This window comes from Ursus arctos, unplaced genomic scaffold, assembly GCF_023065955.2.
Source record: "Ursus arctos isolate Adak ecotype North America unplaced genomic scaffold, UrsArc2.0 scaffold_21, whole genome shotgun sequence".
In the NCBI taxonomy this organism is placed as follows: Eukaryota; Metazoa; Chordata; class Mammalia; order Carnivora; family Ursidae; genus Ursus; species Ursus arctos.
This window is the reverse complement of record NW_026622886.1, coordinates 42,887,386-42,909,035: the sequence shown is the minus strand read 5'-3', so window position 1 is coordinate 42,909,035 and position 21,650 is coordinate 42,887,386. Positions and strand designations below refer to the sequence as shown.

Here is a 21,650-nt window from a genome sequence, read left to right as displayed (position 1 = left end):
GTGCTTAACAGCTGACTTTTATGTTCCTGAAATTTTAGCAATGCACTCTCTTGAGCTTCAGGACACCGATGTATGGGTGCAAACTAAGGGTAGACTAAATTCATCAAAAACTGCAACCCAGACTCAAGTTAGCTCAGTCCCTGATTAGATTAAGGTAATCTTTCCTTTCCTCTCCACACTCTGCCTATCAGAAGATAGGATGAACCATCTGTAAAAGAAGATTACATCATCTAGCGTCCAGTGTTTTATACACACTGTCTGGCATTCATCAAAAATTACCAGATATACCAAAGTAAAGGACCAAGGGAAATAAACTGACAAAAGAAACAGGTCTACAGATGGCCCAGATATCCAGATATTTAAATCATCAGACACAGACTTTAAAATAAGCCTGATAAATAAATTTAAGAAAATAGATGACAAGATGGGGAATTTCACCAGAGAAGTGGAATGAATCTATTGTAAATAATAAAATAGTTTGAGGGCTGAAAATGCCATAACTGAAATATAAACACAAGAGATGAATTTAACAGCATATTGGACATAGAAGAAGCAGGATTAGTGAGCAGAAAAACAGGTCAGTAGAAAATATTCAGACTGAAACTAGGGGGGTTAAAAAAAATGAAAAGCTATTGAGAAGATAATACAAAAATTACAGTTTGAGGAAGAACATATAAAACATAAAAAGAAATGGGAAAGAAGCAATTATTTGAAGAGAGAATAGCCAAGAATGTTCCCAAACTGAGAAACAAAAAACAACAACAAAACTCAAGACACAGATTGAAAAAGTGCTATAAATCTGAAAGAGGATGAATATGAAGAAAACCACATCTGGGCACGTCACAGCAAATCTGATGAAAATCAAAGGTAAGGAGAAGATCTTAAAAGCACTCAGATAAATTAACTTGAAAAATAAAAACAAGTAGAACTGTTAAATAAAACCAAGGGGTTGATCTTTGAAAAGACCAATAAAGTTGACCATTTCTGTCAGGTCTAATCAAAAAAGAAAGGGAGAAGGAAAAGAAAATAGGTTGCAAACACTAGGAATGATGGGATAAAACCAACGATATGAAAAAAAAATTAAGAGAATACTATATATAATCCTATTCTAATAAGTTAAGAATCTCAGGTTAATTTTCTAAGAATCAAATGAGATAGAAAATTCTATATAGGAGAGTTGTAATACTTGAATTGACTAGTAACCCTAGAAGAAATCCAGAGTTATCACAAACCAGCTTCAACTTTTACAGAAAAAGGAAAAAACATTATTCCTATGCTATTATAAACTGTCTGTTGTAGAAAATAGATGAAAGCTTACCAACTTCTTTGACAAATGTAAAGTACCTCAAAAACCAAGACCTGACAAAGATGTTCCAAGGAAAAACTGTAGAGCAATCTGAGTTATGAAAATAGATGTAAGGATTTTAAATAAAATATCAGTAAAAGGAATGTAGCAACATATTGAATGAGCAATATGCCATGGCAAGATAAAGTTTTTTTCAGTAATGTACAAATAGTTCAATACTGGGACATCTTAGGGAAAACTGATCATTTTAATTATGCCCAGAAGAGGTTTTATAAAAATTTAAAGTACATTCTTTAATTAAAAAAAAAAAAAACTCTCAGTGAAGTAAGAACAGAGATAAATACTGTGTTACATCAAATCTAAGAAGCCATTGATTAAAGGATTTATTATTACTTCAAGTAACACTAAGGAAAGAAACCTGCCATAAAGGGGCACCTGGGTGGCGCAGTCGTTAAGCGTCTGCCTTCGGCTCAGGGCGTGATCCCGGCGTTCTGGGATCGACTCCCACATCAGGCTCCTCTGCTGGGAGCCTGCTTCTTCCTCTCCCACTCCCCCTGCTTGTGTTCCCTCTCTCGCTGGCTGTCTCTGTCAAATAAATAAATAAACTCTTAAAAAAAAAAAAAAAGAAACCTGCCATATAAATTGTGCAATGATTGATTATAGACACATCTAGGTTTCAGAGATGTTAATGTGTTAAATATAAAAAGTACCCAGTAAAATCAATGAAATATTATAAATGGTGTTGGGGCAGCCAGCTAAATATTTTAAAAATAAATTTAGATCCCACCCTCAATATCTTACAACCCAGTATCTTATGCTCCCAATAAAGTCTAGGTTAAATAAAAATTCAAAATATTAACAATAAGACCATACAAGTCCTAGGGGAAAATATAAAGCTAAATGTGTATAACATTGGGGTGAGGTAAGCCTTTCTAAACAAGATTCCCAAGGCAGGAATCAAAAAGAAAAAAAATATTTTAGGTTGGACTACCTAAATATTTTACATTTCTATAGCTCAAAAACTCTAAAAAACTGACAAACAAACTGGGAGAAAATATATGCAACTCATGTGAGAAACAGAAGATTAATATTCAAGTCAATTGAGAAAAACAAACATTGGAAAATAAGTAGATGATAAAAAACTTTCCACCTCTTAGAACAAAAAAATGAAGTAAAAGAAGTGATAGTTTTTTTTACCTACCAAATTAGTAAACACTTGCAATATCAACAAATTCAATGTTGGTTGGGGCCTGGGAAATTAGCACTTTAAAATCCTGCTGGGTGGAGTGTGTATTGGTAGTAACTTTCAGGACAATAACTGAATAAGTTATGTTAAAAGTCTTAGAATTCTGCATGCCATTAATCTAGCAAATACACTGTTAGCAATTTATTCTAAAAATCATGTTCATGAATTAAGATAAAGCTACAAGAATGTTTTTAATCATTCTTCTTTATGATAGCAAAAATTAATCTGAATATTCAGCTAAATGAACTACCTAGTGAAAATATATATGACATTTCAAATAATATTGCAAAAGAATATTTAATGGTCTGGAAAGAAATTTAAAACAAATTTAGAAATTTACAAAACAGTAATTACATATGACTCCATATTTGTAAAATACACATCTCTATCAATATATGAATATAAAGCAATTTAGAAAGTTATGTACCAAATGTTAATAGTAGTTATCTCTGGGTGCTTGGATTATAGGTAATTTTTTTTTTCTTGTCTGTCTTTCTATTTGTTTTAAGGATGAACATGTATTTTTGGGGTAATAAAAAAAATATTTAATATTATTTTACCTTTACTCAGTGTGTTACAGACATTGAACAATTTATTTATTTTAAAAAGATTTTTTTGTTAAAAAAAATTTCTTTTAAGAAGGCTCCACACCAAATGTGGGGTTTGAACTCATGACCCTGGGAGCAAGAGTCCCACGACTGAGCCGGCCAGGTGCCCCTAAATAATTTATTTTAAAAACTTACTTTAAAAACATCAGCTTTCCACCCCAAATTTATCTTTCCCCAGTGATAATTTGAAAGAATGAACTAGAATGTAATTCCCAATTTATTTCTGAGAGCTCAAATCCATCCTGTCCATGTAATAATTTGCTCACATAGTAAGTAGATACTTTACCCACTGCCCTTCTCTTCTAAGTTGCTGCTGCTTCTTTTCTTTTCCTTCTCTTTTATCCCTAAGTAATAATGATGCTATTCCAGGAAAGGTGGCCCCTGGGTCTTAAACGTTGCTCAAACCTACTATATACTAACTTCTCTTGGCCTACAGCTTCAAACATCATTCAGGTTTTCTTTGTCTTCATGGCTATCATCCATCTATCTTCCTATAGGTCCTCACGTGGTCTTACTCCCAGACACCTGGAGGTAACTCATGAAGGATGGGACACCAATTTCAGAAGATTTTTATTTATTTTAAACAGACTTGCTTTCTTAAACTGTTCGTCATGTTTGAATGAAGGATTAAAAAAAAAAAAAGCAAACATTGATTGAGGGCTTACCATGTACCAGGCATTACGCTAAGCACATTAAAGAAAATTATCTCCTTTCTTCTTCCAACTTGAATAGAAAATCAAAGCTCACAAAGGGTGTGCGATTGACTCGAAGTAACATTGGCAGTAAGAGACGGAGCTAGGACACAAATTCAGGTCTGGCTGTCCCCAGAGGCACCACTCCTCAGCTCCTATATTATGTTATAAGACCTCCCTGTATTCTGGCTGATTATTCTTTTTGCTGAGTAATTCACCATCTGGTAGCTATCGCACTCTGGTGTTAATTGGTGCTAATTTTCTGATGATGGCCAAGTGACTCTAGTTGGATTTTAAAGTAGAGCAAGCTACGATTAAGGTGTAAGACGTGGGAGGTTAAAGTCACAACTTTCCCCACTTACTGTGTGTGACTTTAAATAAGCTACTTAACCTCTGTGAGCCTTAATTTCCTCATTTGCAAGATGAGAATAATACCTGTGTCAGGAGAACTTTTGAGAAGATTAAGCAAATAGTGTTGAAATGTTTTGTAAGTGGAAAAAACACTGTAACTGTGAGGCGTTGATACTAAAGCACTGTAAGGATTGGCATACATTGCAGCTTTCAGAACTATAAGTTCATTGGAAAATGGGAAGACATGCCACTGATTTGGAACAGAGACCAGAAGATTGGTTGGTAAATAACGCTTGAAACTTCTGGCGAGTTTGTTTGTCTGTTTGCTGGGTGGTTAGTGTCTAGTGGTTGTAACAGACTGGTGCCGGCGAGTCGTGATTTGCTGTGGGAGGTGGGATAAGGAGGAGACTGATTTTGCATGTCCAGCATAAACCCAAGAGGCAATAGCTAATCGATAGCCATCCTCTCTCACAAATTGGCCAGCCTCTATCTGGAGTGCTCTGGAGTTCAGTATAAGAGCCCCACTTCGAAGGCTTATAGACAAAGTGGACCCCATTCAGGGAGGGGCAACTGATTTTTGGGATCTCAGCGCCAGTCCCTGGAACGGATGATGGAAGGGAACTGAAATGCCCAGTTCAGAGGGAGGAGCAAAGGCATGGAGCCTTGGTGGTCTGCTTTAGCAGTTTGTAAATCTGGCTATCCATGAGAACCACAAATTCCAAGCCTCTCCCCCACACCAGATTCTGATTTAGCAAGATTATGGTGGAGCCCAAAATCTCTCTCTCTCTCTTTTTAATCTTTCCAATAACTCTTATGCTTGGTTCCGATGAATTTAGAAGAGCCTTGAGAAAGATTTCCCTTAGGGTGATCTCAATAGCCACGTGAGGGAGGGAACAAACACTACAGACAAACACTGTAGATAACAAACACCAAACAGTAAGAGCTAAAAAGATTTCTCTCCTGTCTGAGTGTAAGATTGGTGAGAAACTGTCGCTAAAGCCTAAGTTGCTGTTTTAAATGTGGCTTGGGAAAAAAGATGATTGATTCAACTTTGGAAGTCTGATAGATTTCAGGTTTTAGCCTAAAATTTCAGGTGCATTGATATTCCCCACAGTATATTCCGGTGAGTATTTGATCAGAATACTACTCCTGCAAAAAAAAAAAAAAAAAAAAAAAAAAAAAGAATAACAGTCCTGCAAAAGACTAGTTCCATAACATGCTAATATGTGTTCCATGAAAAAAAGAGGGTTCTGTGGACTATCAGTACACAGGATTGCTTTGCACAGAGTTAAAATAAATCGAATGGTTGCTTCATTGTAAAAACCAAGGAGTATACAATTCACTAAAGTTCATTGTAGAGCTCTGGAAGTAGAATGTTCTGTGAGGCATCTCCAGAAATGTCTGACCTCGGAATCTTACTTTAGGAATATTCTGTGCAACTGACATTACTGATGACACACATTAGGAAATGCCACTGTGCCATGTAGAGCAAAGTCTAGAAATCACGGAAGGGATGAACAAGGCTATAAAATGCTGTAGAGACTCAGAGGAATGAGAACCAGTCATTGGGCTTGGCAATTGTGAGAGAACAATTTTGGTAGAAGTCGTAGTGAAAGTAAGAGTGTGAAGATTTTAGGATGCCATTTCATGTTTTCAAACCACAAGCTGAAGTGGAGATAATGTAAAATATTTGAAATTGGAATAATCCCAGAAAACATAGTCATCGTAGTTACGTCATTATAGTGAAGGGAGGAATGGTGAGGCTAATCCCTTACTACTGGAGAGAAGGGAAACTCAAGGGAAATTTTTATTTTATGTTTTTGATAAATTGAAGAAAGGTATAAAGAGGGATGTATTTAAGGTATTAGAGATGAGGGAAAGAGATTTAAAGACTAGGTATAGTAAACTTGAGAACAGAAGATTAGGGACACCTGGGTGGCTCATTTTGGGTAGTAAGGAGGGCACATATTGCATGGTGCACTGGGTGTTATACACAACTAATGAATCATCGAGCCTTACATCGAAAACCGGGGATGTACTGTATGGTGACTAACATAATATAATAAAAAATCATTATTAAAAAAAAAAAAGATTCTTTGAGGGAGAGAGTGAGAGAGAGTGCTCTCAAGCGGGGGGGGGGGGCGCAGAGGGGCAGCGGGAGACAGAGAAGCAGACTCCCCGCTGAGCAGGGAGCCCAATGTGGCGATGATGTGATGATGTGGGGTAGATGTGGGGCTGGATCCCAGCACCCTGGGATCAGGACTTGAGCTCCTTCCACCCCCCCCCCGCCCCCGCCCGGACCCACGTGCACTCTCTCTCTCCCTCTAAACAGAAAAAAACAACCCCCCCAAAACCCCAGAAGATTAATTTTTTTCTTTCGGGAGATAGGTAAAAAGACTTTTTTTAGGTTAGTAATTGTCCGTCTGTGAGATGAATGTTTACTATTCATTTTCTCGGGTGATCTGGGTTGTTTGGCCTGTGTGTGAGTGTTAACGTGTGCTTGCTTTTGCTGTAGAGCAGGGTTCAGCACATGGCAGCTCTCGTTAGCGCCACTGTTGCTTCCACCATGTGAACATCTTACCGGGTCACACCACCAGCGAGCAGACGAAGGAAAGGAGAGTCCGTTCAAGTCAAAGCAGATGACTGTATTTGTTATGTCGTTACTGTATTTAATAGTCATGGTATAACCCATGAACCCTTCTGCTATTTATGTATCATCTCTGTTATCTTGCATTGTGCTCAGAACAAACCACACTTGTTCATTTGTGCCTCGAGTTGTTTTTCAGTGGTCATTCTAGCTGCAGTTTTCTGCTCTGAGGAAAGTGGGCTTTATGCTGCTGGAGATTTGCACATTTTACTTTTATGTACTCACTTAAGTATATAGTATTAATGGCAGCTGCATGACTCATAGTCTTCGTAAGCATAAATTAACAGCAGTGCCTCTGTGGTCCTCTTTGAGATGGCTCTGGAAGACCACCCAGAAGGGGAATTTACACGAACTGCAAAGGCCCATTCCACGTAAGAAACTGAGCAGCACTGACCAAATTACACCTGCCTCCTCCAGTATGAACCAGCTACCCATTTGCTTCTGATTGAGGTTCGAACTGTTGATCTTAAACTATGAAGGGCTTTATGGGCTGAATTATGGCTACTTTAAACAAGACTTCTTCCTTCAAATCAAGTGCTTTGCACATAGTGAGCACTCCATAAATGCTTTGGACTGTGACTTAATGAAAGTTCACATCCTCTAGCGTCTCCAGCTTTGAGGGAAGGCTTTTTGATATAGAATGTTTGTCTTTCGTATTATTTTTACTTGGGGGTGTAATGGAGTGTAAACTTACTGACTTACATAAGACACATCAGTTTAGTGGTGAATCTTTTGAGGTGATTTGCTGGCACAGTCCGAGCAATTCATGAAATCTAAGGTTTTATCGTTGGATTCATGTGAGCAGAAACAATAGCTGTAAAATCAGATATTTTTAGTAAGTTCACCAAGAAAGTGGCAGGTGTATGATTTTTTGCCTGGGGACTGGGTCTTTTCTGACAGATTTTTCACTTGTTTGGTGCTTAGCTCAGTGCTTCCCACAAAGGTAACTCTTTAATGGTGATGTGTAACAACTTGTGAGTGTGGAAGTTTATCCAAAGCAATGGGAAGTTTTTACTTCCTTGTTGGGCAAAGAGTGACTTTGGAAACTACTAATATAAACAAATTGAAATAATTAGAAATGTAGGATGCTTTGTTATTTTAAATAGATGTTTTCTTTGCTTTAAAGGAATGCCATTCAGGTCAGTGATTTGTAGGACCATCTGGATCATCTGGAGAACTTAAATGTAGAGATTTCCAAACTCTTTAATCTGTGCTTTTTAAAAGCTTGATGTAGTTCGGATAATCATACGTCTTCCAGAATCATTGATTTGGGTCCAGGGAACCAATGATTTAATACTTATTTTTATTTCAAAGTTAGGTCAAGAAACATTTTATACCTTCTCTTTCAAGGCAGTTATATACTTTTCTATTAGAAAGTAGGCTTTTAGTATCTTTATGATTAAAAAAATTATAGTAATCTGCATTCCTGTGAGGAACCACACAGCTTGAAGCTTTATTGATCCTACCAAGTCACACGGAGAAACCAGGAATTAGCAACAAAGAGAGGTGGCAAATGATTCAGAAGCAACCCACTCTTCTCATGTTTCCCCAAGTACTAAACAAAGGTCCTGTTCATTATCTGCCTAGTTACTTGAGCAAAAATTCCGAGAGTCATCCTTGACTGTTCTCTTTCCCTCACACTCCATATCTAATCTACCAATACATTTTGCACTGTGCACTTTCAAAATATATTCTGAGTCTGAGCCCTCATTATATCCACTGCTTCACCATTATCTTTATCATCTTTCACCTGAACTACTGTGATGATCTTTCTGCTTTGGCTTTTTTTTTCCTTAGTAGATTTTATTTTATTTTTTTTTTTAAGATTTAATTTATTTATTTGAGAGAGAGAGCATGAGAGGAGGGAGGGCCAGAGGGAGAAGCAGACTCCCCTCTGAGCAGGGAGCCTGATGCGGGACTCCATCCTGGGACTCCAGGATCATGACCTGAGCCAACTGAGTCGGTTAACCAACTGAGCCACCCAGGCGCCCCTAGATTTTATTTTTTGAACAGTTTTAGATTTGCAGAAAAGTTGAAGAGATTGTACAGAGAGATCTCATATACTCTCTTACCCCGTTTCTCCTGTTATTAATATCTTCCATTTGTATAGTATATTTGTTAGTTTATGAACCAATATTAGTATATTTTTATTAAGTAAAGTCCATACTTTATTCGGATTTCCTTAGTTTTTTTTTTTTTTAATTTATTTGTTTATTTGAGAGAAAGAGAGAGAGCATGTGCGAGTGAGTGCAGGCTGGTGGGGAGCAGAAGGAGAGGGAGAATCTCAAGCAGACTCCCCACTGAGCACTGAGGCCCCACATGGAGCTCTATCTCATGACCTGAGCAGAAATCAAGAGTCGGATGCTTAACTGACTGAGCCACCCAGGTACCCCCAGATTTCCTTAGTTTTTACCTAATGTCCATTGACTGTTCCAGGATCTTATCCAGGGTACCACATTACATTTAGTCATCATGTGTCCTTAGTTTCTCTTGACTGTGACAGTTTCTCAAACTATCCTTATTTTTGATGACCTTTAAAGTTTTGAGGAATACTGGTCTGGTATTTTGTAGGATGGCCCTCTATTGGGATTTGTTTGATGTTTTTCTCATGATTAGACTGAGGTTATGTGTTTTGGGGTAGAAGATCACAGAGATAAAGTGCCATTTTAATCACATTATATCAAGGGTACATACTATCAACATGACATCACTTTTAATATTGACCTTGGTCACATGGCTGGGGTAGTGTTTATTAGGTTTCCCCACTGCAAAATTACTCTGTTTCCCCCTTTCCATGCTGTGGTCTTTGGATGGAAGTCACGATGCACAGCCCCCACTTAAGGACTGGGGAGTTATGTTCCTCATCTTGAGGGCAGAGTAGCTATATAAATTATTTGGAATTCTTCTGCAAAGGGAAATGTGTGTCTTTTCTCTCATTTATTTAATTAATCCTTTACTTATGTCAATATGCACTCATGGATATTAGTTTATACCTTGGGTTATAATCCAATGCCACTCTATTGATTTTGTTGTTCACATTGTCCCAGCTTTGGCTATTGGGAGCTCTTTCAGTTGCCTCCTGTGTCCCTTTGAGATATACCCATCAATGTGGGGTTTTTGTTTGTTTTTGAGCCCTTCTCTGCTTTCTAGCACTATTTGATAATCCAGGTTTATCTTGTATATTTCCTGCCCCAGTTCTAGAATCATCCATTTCTCCAACAAGCCCTCGTTCCTTTTATTAGAGAATGGTATTAAAAACCAAGATCCAGGGGCACCTGGGTGGTTCAGTCATTGAGCGTCTGCCTTCGGCTCAGGGCGTGATCCCGGTGTTGTGGGATCGAGCCCCACATCAGGCTCCTCTCCTGGGAGCCTGCTTCTTCCTCTCCCACTCCCCCTGCTTATGTTCCCTCTCTCACTGGCTGTCTCTATCTCTGTCAAATAAATAAATAAAATCTTTTAAAAAAAACCCACAAAAAACAAGATCTGGGGGCGCCTGGGTGGCTCAGTCGGTTAAGCATCTGACTTTTGATTTTGGCTCAGGTCATGATCTCAGAGTCCTGGGATTGAGTTCTACATCTGGCTCTGTGCTCAGCACGGAGTCGGCTTGTCCCTCTCCCTCTGCTCCTCACCCCCTCCCCCACCCCCACCCTGCCTCAAATAAATAAATAAATAAATAAATAAATAAATAAGTAATTAAGTAAAATAAAATCGTAACAAACAAACAAACCAAGATCTGGGTGCCAGGTGGGCTCTCTGTTTTGGTTGTTGTTCCATTGTAGTTCCTTTTTCACAAAGCAGAGTAAAAATTTAAATAATTTAAATCAGATTATAATTTGTTTTTTAAAATCTCTGATGATTTATCTTTAAAAATCACAACTCCTTATAATGGCTTTTAAAGCTGAGATCTGGGAGCACTTGGGTAGCTCAGTTGATTAAGAGTCCGACTCTTGGTTTCAGCTCAGATCATGATCTCAGGGTTGTGAGATTGAGCCCAGGGTGGGATTCTGGCTCAGCGGGGAGTCTACTTGAAATTCTCTCTCTCCTTCTGTCCCTCCCCTCCACTCAAGTGCTCTCGCTCTCTCTCAAATAAATAAATCTTAAAAAAAAAAGAACTATATAGAGTAGCAGATATTATTATCTTTCCTTTGCAAATAAAAAACACAACTGATTTTTTAAGATCTAAATGACTTTTTTTAGTGCTTTGTAGATTAGGAATAAACACACTTAACACTGACAATTAGATATTTTCTCCATGGTCTCTTTATGCTTCTTTATGCTTTTCTCTTCCTAATTTTGTGTTGCTTCTTCTGTTTGTATTTAGTGATATCTGGGAAATGAAGGGCTTTGGATAAACATATTCTCTAGACAACTAAAACATGTATTTTAACCCTAAAATTATTAACTAATAATTTTAAAAATAAAATCCTGTCTAAATAACATACTTCTGTGTCTTACTAAGTAGCATAATTAAATGATTAATTTCATGGCTTATAGCTATCATTATTAATATTAAATATTATATTTAACATAGTTTTTAAACATACGTGTTTTTAAGCATTGTGTTATAAAACGATGGTGCAGTGAGGCCCTAATGAGGTACTTCGGGTTCTGTAAAGCGCGGAGGACGGTATTCTTTCACCTCTGCATCTCCCACTGACATCCTCAGAGTCTGTCGAGGTGCGTAGCGTCTTTGCCTCTACACTCATCAGCTCTGGATCGCCCTTGGTGGAGTTTCTTTTGTCGTCTCCCAAAAATTTTAGGATCTGCCATTTATTGTGTCTAGCACTAACCTGCTAGCCACAACTCCCATTGTTCTACTTCTGATTACAACCTAGAGGAGAAATGAAAATTTCCAGGGAAAATAAGAAAACAAATATTATTTATAAAATTGATGTAGAGCAATAAATTTTACCACCTCCCAAGTCGGCCTCATCCCCCAGAGAGCACGGGCCAAGCATGTACACAGCACCAGTGCTAAAGGACCAGGCGAAACCATTGGAAACATTCTCCGCCAGCGGTATGATGAGACAAAGAGCCCATTGATCAGGGTCTTATGTGTGCCTACTGGTGGTCTCTGGTAATTTGCGGGGGCAGCTGCCCTGTGGTCAAAATGCAGGTAAAGCATTTTGGCCGAATGTGGTTAAAAATAGGGAGAATAGAGAAATCGAAATTATATTGTACCTAAAATGGGTTAAAGTGTATAAGGGCTGGAGACATTTTTATTTCCAGCCAATTTCTGGGCTTGTGGCTTTCATTGGAGGTTTGAGGTTGCTGTCTATCTGGCTGAAGCAGAAACGAAGCGTGGTGGTTTGCGAGGGCTGCCGTAACAGAGTGCCCCGGACTGGGAGGCTTCAACAGACATTTACTGAGTCACAGCTCTGGAGCCTACAAGTCCCAGATCAAGCTGTCAGCCGGGTTGGTTTCTTCTGAGGCCTCTGTGCTTAGCTTGTGGGTGACTGTCTTCTCCCGGTGTCTTCAGATGGTCTTCCTTCCCAGTGCGTCTGTGTCTTGTTTCCTCTTCTCATAAGGACACCAGTCGTGCCGGATTAGGGTCCACTTGAATGAACTTCATTTTAACTTAATTACCTCTTTAAAACCCTATTTTCAAATACAGTCACAATACTCGGGGTTAGAACTTCAACACAAGAATTTTGGGAGGACACACGTCAGCTCATAATATGAAGAAGGTGTCCTCTATCCCTTTAACACTGTTTCTTTAGTGCTTTGAATTTATTCCCCATAGCTAAAGCAGCTTTAGTTTAGAGGTTTTATTCTTTCTCGAGATATAAATATACACAAGAAACAATTAAATTATTTTAAAGGAAACATCTGATTAAGTGCTGTAATTATACAGACAGGAAATCATACTGGAATTTAAAGAAGGCAGTTATCAATATGGCCTAGGAAACAATTGTGGAACCTGGGAGCCAAAAACGGCCCTAAGAATTGTCTGTTTTTTCAGTCTTATTCGTCTGTAGTTTGAGTTGCACAGATGGAAATTTTTATCACCTCACACTCACTTTTCCTCTGTTCTCCCCTTTCCCCTTCTCCTTTTCTTTATTCTTGGGAACTACAGAAAAGCTGAGACAGCTTACCTCTCCACGGAGTAGTTTGTATGGAGCAACACTGATTTATTTCAAACGCTTCATTTTACTAATGAGGAGAATGGAGCTCATAAGTTAAATGACTTTTCCTGGTTTCTGAACTTGATTCCAGGTCTCTTGATTCTTAATGCTATGTGTTGGTGAGTGCATAGTGCAACTATTTTATTTTTTTATTTTATATTTTTATTTTTAAAAATATTTTATTTATTTATTTGAAAGAGAAAGAGAGAGGGGGGAGAGATCAGAGGGAGAGGGAGAAGCAGGCTCCCCTCTGTGCAGAAAGCCTGACATGGGGCTTGATCCCAGGACCCTGGGATCATGACCTGAGCCAAAGGCAGATTCTTAACTAAGCCACCCAGGTGCCTCGAATTGTGCAAGTATTTTAGAAAATGTTTCGCTTGTGTTTTAAGGACAAATAAGATTTCTTCTCTATGTTGTGTAAACAGATCATTTATATTTTTTTGCATTTGCTTTCTGTCTTAAATATTTCCAGTTTCTTCAGTTATCTTTATTGCTATCCTCTCTTATTTTTTGTTAGATCATTTTGGCACTCGTATTAGAATCGTATCCCAACTAAGATCACAAGGAGAATAATACATTCTGTTAATAATATGGTGTGTTTATATTAACCAAAATATTGCAAGTTGTACTTGTAGCCATAGGTCAACTTTAGTTAGTATCTTTGCTTAGATAAAAACCTACTTTTTACTCGACTTATAATACATGCCAGAGCCTGACCTAGGAACTTCATAGTATTACACACAGGAATGATAAAAGGTGAATATATTCCTTCCATCCTATAAAGAGTGAAACCGAGACTTACAGCAGTAATTACCTTCTCCAGAGTCACATAGGGTAGCAAGGGGTAGACCTGAGCTGGGCTCTGGTCTTTCTGTCTCCATTGGCTGGCTTTTCTACCATTATCGCCTCAATATTAAGTGCTTCATAAACTCTACCACTCTGCTGCATAAAATCGCCAACAAACATATCAAGGTGGCAGTGATCTCAGTGACAGGTTACAAGGAAAACACAAAAGACCGAACAATACCAGTGGAAGCGGAATTGTGCCCGTGGGGAGCGCGAGCTTACACGGCACGTTGCCTGCAGTGCAGTGCGGTGCCCAATGGAAGAGTCTGTCAGTAACGCCTCACAGTAACCGAATCTGAGTTTCTGGTTAACAGGCTCATGCGAGGCATCTTCAAGCAAGCTTCCTCATGTTTGCTGCTCTTTGGCTATTTTGATTTCTAAATTTATGGGTTGTTTGATTTATTTTTGTCAGTTTCAAAAAAAAAAAAATTGAGCCTGAAGTTAATGGACACCTTTTATTTGTACATTGTCTCAGTTTTTAGTTGTGGTAGCTGATGTGTCTTTCAACATTTAAATTTATTTTTTCCTGTGTATTTTTCTGCCTTATGTATTTATAGCATCATATCATCAAAATGTAACATAGAGGCTGAAGTGTTAAACACGATATAAGTAGATACCTCATAACCTAGTACTGCTTTGGTTACAGTATCAGAATATTTTGGGTTAAAAGTAACAGAACTACCCCAGTAAAAGTGGCTTAACAATGACAGACTTGACTAACTCAACACGAACTCTAGAGAAAGGCTGTTCTGCAACTGGAGTGATATCTGTGTTGGCATTTCTGTGATTCTCTTGGCCTTCCCTTCAATATTACAAGATTGCTATAGTGGTTCTAAGTGTCCCAGCCTTAAATAATAACCTCAAAGGCAGAGAACAGGGGGAGAGAGAAAGTAGGAAAAGGGCCTTCTCGAGACCTAAATCACCCCTGTCAGTTTCATGGAGGAAAATCTTTCCAAGAAATGTCCCCGCAGACCTCCCGGTACCTCTCACTGCTCGGAACTGGGCTACCTGCCTGTCCTGGAACCAGCCAATGACAAGGGAGAGGGGGACAACCAGAATTGGCGGAGCCTAATAATGATGCTTTCCTGGGATGGACACAGCTTGAACACCTTTCCAGAACTGGAATTCTGTCGTCCGGGAAAAGGCAGACTGGCTGTCAGATAGGCAACAGAGAGTGTCTGCTACAGTTGTTGAACTCTTTTACCGTATGGCCAAATAACCACAGGAACAGATGCGGGCTTGCAAATCTGATGAGTGCAGAGAAGGAACAGCTGGTGCTGTACGGGTATAAACTCAGGGGCTTTAATGCCGTCTGGCCACGCCTTTGAAAAGCATTGATGATGATGGAGCTAGTAGGTGGAGAGAGTTTTAGAAGGTAAGCAGGCAGAGGGGTTAAGGGATACTAGAATGAGGTGCTGGGGAGGAGGCATCCCAAGCGGAGGAAGCTTATTATATTTATGTAGCTGGAGGAAGGGGCACAGATATTCACCGCTATTATTACTAGCCCTTAGTTTGATGAAGGCCTTTGAATTACCTTAAGAGGAAGAAGAAATTCTTCAGCTTATAAGTAGGTTCCTGAAATATTGAGATTTCTGAAAATTTTCTATGCTCTAAGGGGACAACAGAACAGGTTATTTGACCTGGACTATTCTAGAAAATCCTGGGTATGGAGTTGTCATATATCAGTCTGTTACTCCTTCTTCTTCCTCTACTAATTTCTGCGGCTAGCATCTTAGATTGACATCAGTTGAAAGCACTGAGAACGGCACTCTCACTTTTCTACATGTTACCTAAAACCTTTTGGCACCCTGACTCCATCAACTTCATGCAGCTCATACTACATGGTTCTCATTAAAAATTTTTTAATTCATTTGAACATTAAGCAAAAAGCAGTTTCTCTGACACTTTATGGGTTCCTCATAAGAGACAATATAATTTTTAAAAATAATCAATAAATAAACACTTTTGACTTCAATACACAGAACTTTCCTGGACACTAGGTTATTTCCTATAAATAGAAAAGAGTAGTTTTATAAATTTGTGCAGGACTATAGAACTCAACCAAAGTCTAAAACCACCCTCTTTTGAAGATCTACAGTTCTGTTAATAAAAGAGTGTATTCATTATATATTTTAATTATTGAAAAGAATAGTAATGATACTTAAATTCTCCTAGCAACTACAAATTCATAAAAACTATTCAGGTTGAAAAACTTGGAGTTTTAGTTTAAGCCTTTTTTAGTGTGGTAATATTGTTACAGGTGCTCCGAAATAATAGCGGCTTAAACATGGTAACAGGGGTGATACGGTGCTACACGTGTGTGTACCGTCAGCACAAGGGCTGGTAGAAGGCTGATACTCTGATATCAGCTTCTCTCTCATGATCTAAGAACGGCTGCTCCAGCTCCTGGAATCACATCTACATTCCAGTCAGTGTGAAGAAGAGAGGGATGCAGCTCCGTGGAAGGGCATGACTCAGATGCTCTACCCATCACTTCTGCTTGCATCCTTTTGGCAAGAATTTAGTCACATGGTCACAACCAGCTACAAGAAAGGCAGGAAATATTGTGGGAACTTTGTCTTACTTAGGCAGCCCATGTGCCTATTGAAAACTCGGAGAGTCTGTTTCTAGAATAAAAAAGTGGAGAATGGAAATTGGAAGACATAGCAGAGTGTGCTGTATTCGCCATCTTTTGGCGATTGCCAAGGGAACTAGTTGAGTAGTTTTAGCTTAGATGTGAGTATGTAATCAAGGGGTTAAATGGATGTCTGTGCAGACACAATTCTGTTTATGCATCTTATACTCCACATAACCTTACTTCATGCATTTTTATATTCCTGTCATCTAGCTTAATATACTACTGAAAATATGCACATCATACATGGTTTGGAATGAATCAATGAACGTCCCTTTTTGCCTTCCTAGTATAATCTACATTATGTGGGAATTTTTTTTTTCACACTTGCCATTTGTTTGTTCCTATCTGTAATTATCTTTTTTTTTTTTTTAAAGATTTTATTTATTTATTCGACAGAGATAGAGACAGCCAGCGAGAGAGGGAACACAAGCAGGGGGAGTGGGAGAGGAAGAAGCAGGCTCATAGCGGAGGAGCCTGATGCGGGGCTCGATCCCATAATGCCGGGATCACGCCCTGAGCCGAAGGCAGACGCTTAACCGCTGTGCCACCCAGGCGCCCCTGTACTTTACTTACTTTTTAAAAGAGGATTTAGAAGTAGAGATGATCATAGTCCACAGTACAATAGAGACATACTTTGTGTCTTGTATGTGTATGTGTGTATGTAAAATCTGAGAAATCTTAATTAACTTATACCACAGGACCAACTTTCCTTAACCCCCAAAGTGATAGTATTGGCTCTACTGTTAAGTCTTAATTATTAATAGAGTAGTTGTGTGTTTTTTGAAGGTTCAGTGCTGTGTCCGAGAATTCTAAAAACATTCTTGTTTTTTAACTGATACCTGACGTCATTAATTAGTTTGTGAAGATGTTTTCTCTGCACTTTATGTGTATATTTTATATATTGACCAGGTATCTCTGGAGAAGAGAAGATAGTCTGAGGAATAAGAGTTTTTTGATATGATTTTTTGCATCTCAAAAGAGGCATCTTATTGAGTTTTTGGCCACTGTACCTGTTTTTAGCCTTACAGATTCATGTGTTCGTGTGTTAATTCCTACTACACATTTTATTTTATTTTATTTTATTTTATTTTATTTTTTTAAAGATTTTATTTATTTATTTGACAGAGAGAGACAGCCAGGAGAGAGGGAACACAAGCAGGGGGAGTGGGAGAGGAAGAAGCAGGCTCCTAGCAGAGGAGCCTGATGTGGGGCTCGATCCTAGAACGCCGGGATCACGCCCTGAGCCGAAGGCAGACGCCTAACCACTGCGCCACCCAGGCGCCCCCCTACTACACATTTAAAATAACTCTTAAATGCCACATGCTGTAGTAAGTTCTGGGAATATGAAGATGGACCAGACCCGGCCTACATCTCTCTGAGCTTAGTGTCTCTGACACACAGTGTGGGGGTTTCTGTGCCAGGCCCCACACCGTGCAGTAACTGAGGGGCAAGCAAGGAGCTCTGGGAGGCAAGGGGGCCAGGCAGGGTGCTGCCGGAATTGAGTGAGTCTTCGTAGTTGAGTAAGAGCTTGTCAGTCCTGAGCTGGCGGAAGGGCATTGGAGGCTGAGGGCGCTGGATGCAGGCTAATAATATGGCAACAGTTTCATTTGGTGAGAGTGAAGGATATACAGTGTGGGTAGAGTTGGAGTGGGAGACCTGGGACCAGGGCCCCTGAGACATCATGCACAGGAGTGCGAACTTGATATCCCTCAATCAGTAGCTTTGAAACTTTTTTGTCTGCGACCCGTAGTAAGACATACCTTTTTACATGATGATTTATCACCAGGCTGGTCCTACCATTTGCATGCCCTGGGCAAGAGGACAAATGGGGATACAAGATAGCTAATTATTTAAGAAGTTATAAATCAAGGCAATAAGCTATTACAAAAGGATATACCAACCTACTTTGACAAATGTACCTTATAACAAAAACAGTGAAAATTGTGTGTAAAACCACTGAAACCAAATAACTGAGAATAGCGCACATTTAAAGTTGATTTAGACTTCCACCAAAAGACTGTCATTCACCCCGAGGAAACGCAGGACGATGGCAACTAGGCCAAGCGGAGGGAAGGAGGAGAAGGCTCCCTCAGCCTTTTCTCCCAATGGCTATGGAGTCTGTCAGAGAACACCTCCTTTGTTTTCTTCTTTATGGGGCAGAAGAGCTCTTCTGTCTGTCCTATGGTTGCCCCTTCCCTGTCCCTACCAACCAGGCACCCGGGTTCCAAGGCCATCTAGACCGACCATGCCAGTCTGAGGGGCAGCCTCCGGCCCCTGGTACTCCAGCTCCCCACTCTCACGGAAGGGTCTGAATTGAGAATTCTCTGAGCAGAAGTGTGGAAGACGAGGGAAGGCATCTTCCCCTATCTTCTTTGTTTGCCCTTCCTTCTGCCCTCAAGTCCAATCTCTCTCCTTCCAGCAACAGCTTTTGGCCACCCCTTGGGCTGGAGGCACACACACACTAGTCGCACAACCTGACTTAAAGAAGGGCCCACCCAGGCTGAGGAAGCCCGCTCAAGGCCATTTGGGTGGAGAATGCTGGGGACCCTGGTACTTGGAACTTCAGATAGAAGGGACTCCTTGCCTGGTGGAGAGGAAGACACAGCCAGAGGAAGGCCCGAGCAGAGGCTTTTTGCTCACTTGTGAGGGTGGTACTGCCCAGCACACACGTGTGCCACCACGCACACACACAAATGCACATCCATGTACCTGAAGGGGGCACAGAACTGCACGTACTCGCAATATGTGAAGTGCATTTGTCTTCTTTTCTATTCCATTTTAGTTCTAAAACAATGCTAGTTGTAATCCACCAAATGGATTTTATAATCCACTATTGGGTCAATTTGTGACCCAAGTTTGGAAAGCTCTGCTCTAGTGGTAATGTGATCAGATTCGTGTTTGGGAAACTTCCGGCCGCTGATGGGATAATAGATTGGAAGGGAGGGCGGGATACTGGTTATGAGATTCTGAGCCAAAGATAGGCTCAAAGATGGTAAAAGTGAGAACAGAGAGGAGGGGAAGTTAGTAGAATCAACAGGTCTTGGTGACTAATTTGATTCTGGGGGTGCAGAGGAAAACTGGAACAATGTCGTGATATCCAATTTCAATGCTGTATTGCAGGGAATTATAGTTGAGGGAAAAGAAATAGAATTCAGCTTAGTACATACACCATTTGAGGTCCCGGGACAACCTCAGGTAGTATTGCTTGTTAGCTGGAGAGAGGCTTAATAAAGTCGAGACTGTAACAGGGCTTTTGGGCTTAGCGATAGGAAGCCACTGATAAACTTTAGCAAGGACGCTTCGTAGTGGCTCAAGGAGTGACTGTAGTGGGAGATCAGGAAAAGAAGACAGACGGTAGAGGATGTAGTTCCTCCCTTCCGTATATTTGATTGCAAGCGCAGGAAAGCAGGGCACCGACTTGAAGGAGGACATTTATTTTGTCCCCGAGCACTTCTCTGCAGAAGGGCGGAGGGCCCTGCAGAAACCCGGATACTGAACATACAGCAGAGAGGAGTCACTCCCGCAGCAGCCTGGTTTCAGGCCGCTGGAGAGAATGCCTTTTATTTATTTATTTATTTATTTATTTATTATTTTTTATTACATCAAAAACCAAGGATATACTGTATGGTGACTAACATAACATAATAAAAAATTATTTTATATAAAAAAGAGAGAATGCCTTTCAGCACAGAAGGGGAGGGAACCGTTGACAGAAGGGAGAACCCCTCTTATGCCTGTGAGCAGGCCATGTGGCGGCAGAAGTTCCCCTCGACAGAGCCTTGTTGCGTGCAAGCACCAGGCGCCCTGTACGTGCTGTGGCCAGTGGGGAAGATAGGCAAGGAAACCAGCAGGACGTGGGGCAAGGGTCCCTTAGACGGCAGCGCAGGGGTGCTGGAAACAAAGAAGAGGGCACATGGCAGGGCTTTCCAGAACAGGAGAGAGGACAAAAAGCAAAAATGGTCTGCACATGAAATGGTAGTCAGGGACAGGTACGAGAAGGGTTGAGGGGAGGACGGTGGTTAGCCAGAGCTTGGGGGAAATGTGCACCTGGCTCGCGGCGCTGGTTACTGATAACCATGGTGGTCGGAATACTTTTTTTTTTTTTTTTTTTACATTTATTGACTTAGTTTAAGTATCAGGTGAAACTTCACTTGAGAATACTTGAGAAAATGGGTTTTTATGACAAAGGAAGCTGCTTCTTGCTTCTCCTTTCCCCCTCTCCCCTTTGATGACTTCTCTCGAAACTAATTTAGGTAAAGAAAGCCACTGCTTCCAAAAGTGCTTTGGTACCCTGGCATAATTTCAAAGAAATCTCCTTTCCCACTTAGTTAACTACATTTCCCCAGGAAAAAAAAAAAAGTCTTCTCTGTCAATGTAACATCCCTTAACAGGACTCCTGCTGGTGGGTTCTTGTATCTTGCTGTGGCAGCTGTGAACATATATACTATTGATTGTTAATGTGTGATATAAATCCGACTGGAGCATGCCCACTAATTGGTTTGAGAGCTAGATATAGACAATGCTGTCTTATAGTAGCCTGTGTAGATAGGCCTAGTCACAGGGTTAATTCTGCTTGACAGCACACCAGCAGCATCTTGAGAGTAATTACCCAGCAGAAGTTTTCCCACAGCCGAGCTGAGAGCTTCAAAGGCTTCTGAATTTACAACCAGTATTAACCTATATCTGAAACATCATGTTCCCACAAGGGCTCAGATTTTTTTTTTCTCCTTCTTATTAAATGTATGGGGTTACTAGGTTCATTTACTCGGTGAAGAACTCAGTGAAAAAGTACTTGGTGTGGAATAATTGAAAATCTTTAATAATAAGGAAAGAGGATAAATTTAAATTTGAGTTTTTTATTGTTCTACTGTATTACGGAAACAACTTAATCTGCCTTTTTTGGGGGTCCATAATTTATTCTCCTTCCCTCGAAACAAATTAAAATCTGTGCTATCTCTACAGATAATGTGCATGTTTAGGGGACCTAGGATACTGCATACATCTGAAATAGTTAAAATAGATATGTATTTACATTTTAGTGCATATCTAATACATAATAATAGTTAAAATAGATATGTATTTACATTTTAAAAAGCGATTTTCCTTGTTGACCAAAAGTACTGAAATCTATGATCATTGCAACCCCTCCCACAAAGTATCAGTTGCTCTTTAATAAACAATTTTTATGTTG

The 21,650-nt window shown here is 39.8% G+C and overlaps 1 protein-coding gene across 3 annotated transcripts in view; it reads left to right on the top strand.

The window, feature by feature from the left end:
• MSRB3 (methionine sulfoxide reductase B3) overlaps positions 1–21,650 on the top strand; it is a 164,722-nt gene that overhangs the window by 58,617 nt on the left and 84,455 nt on the right. The window lies entirely within an intron of this gene.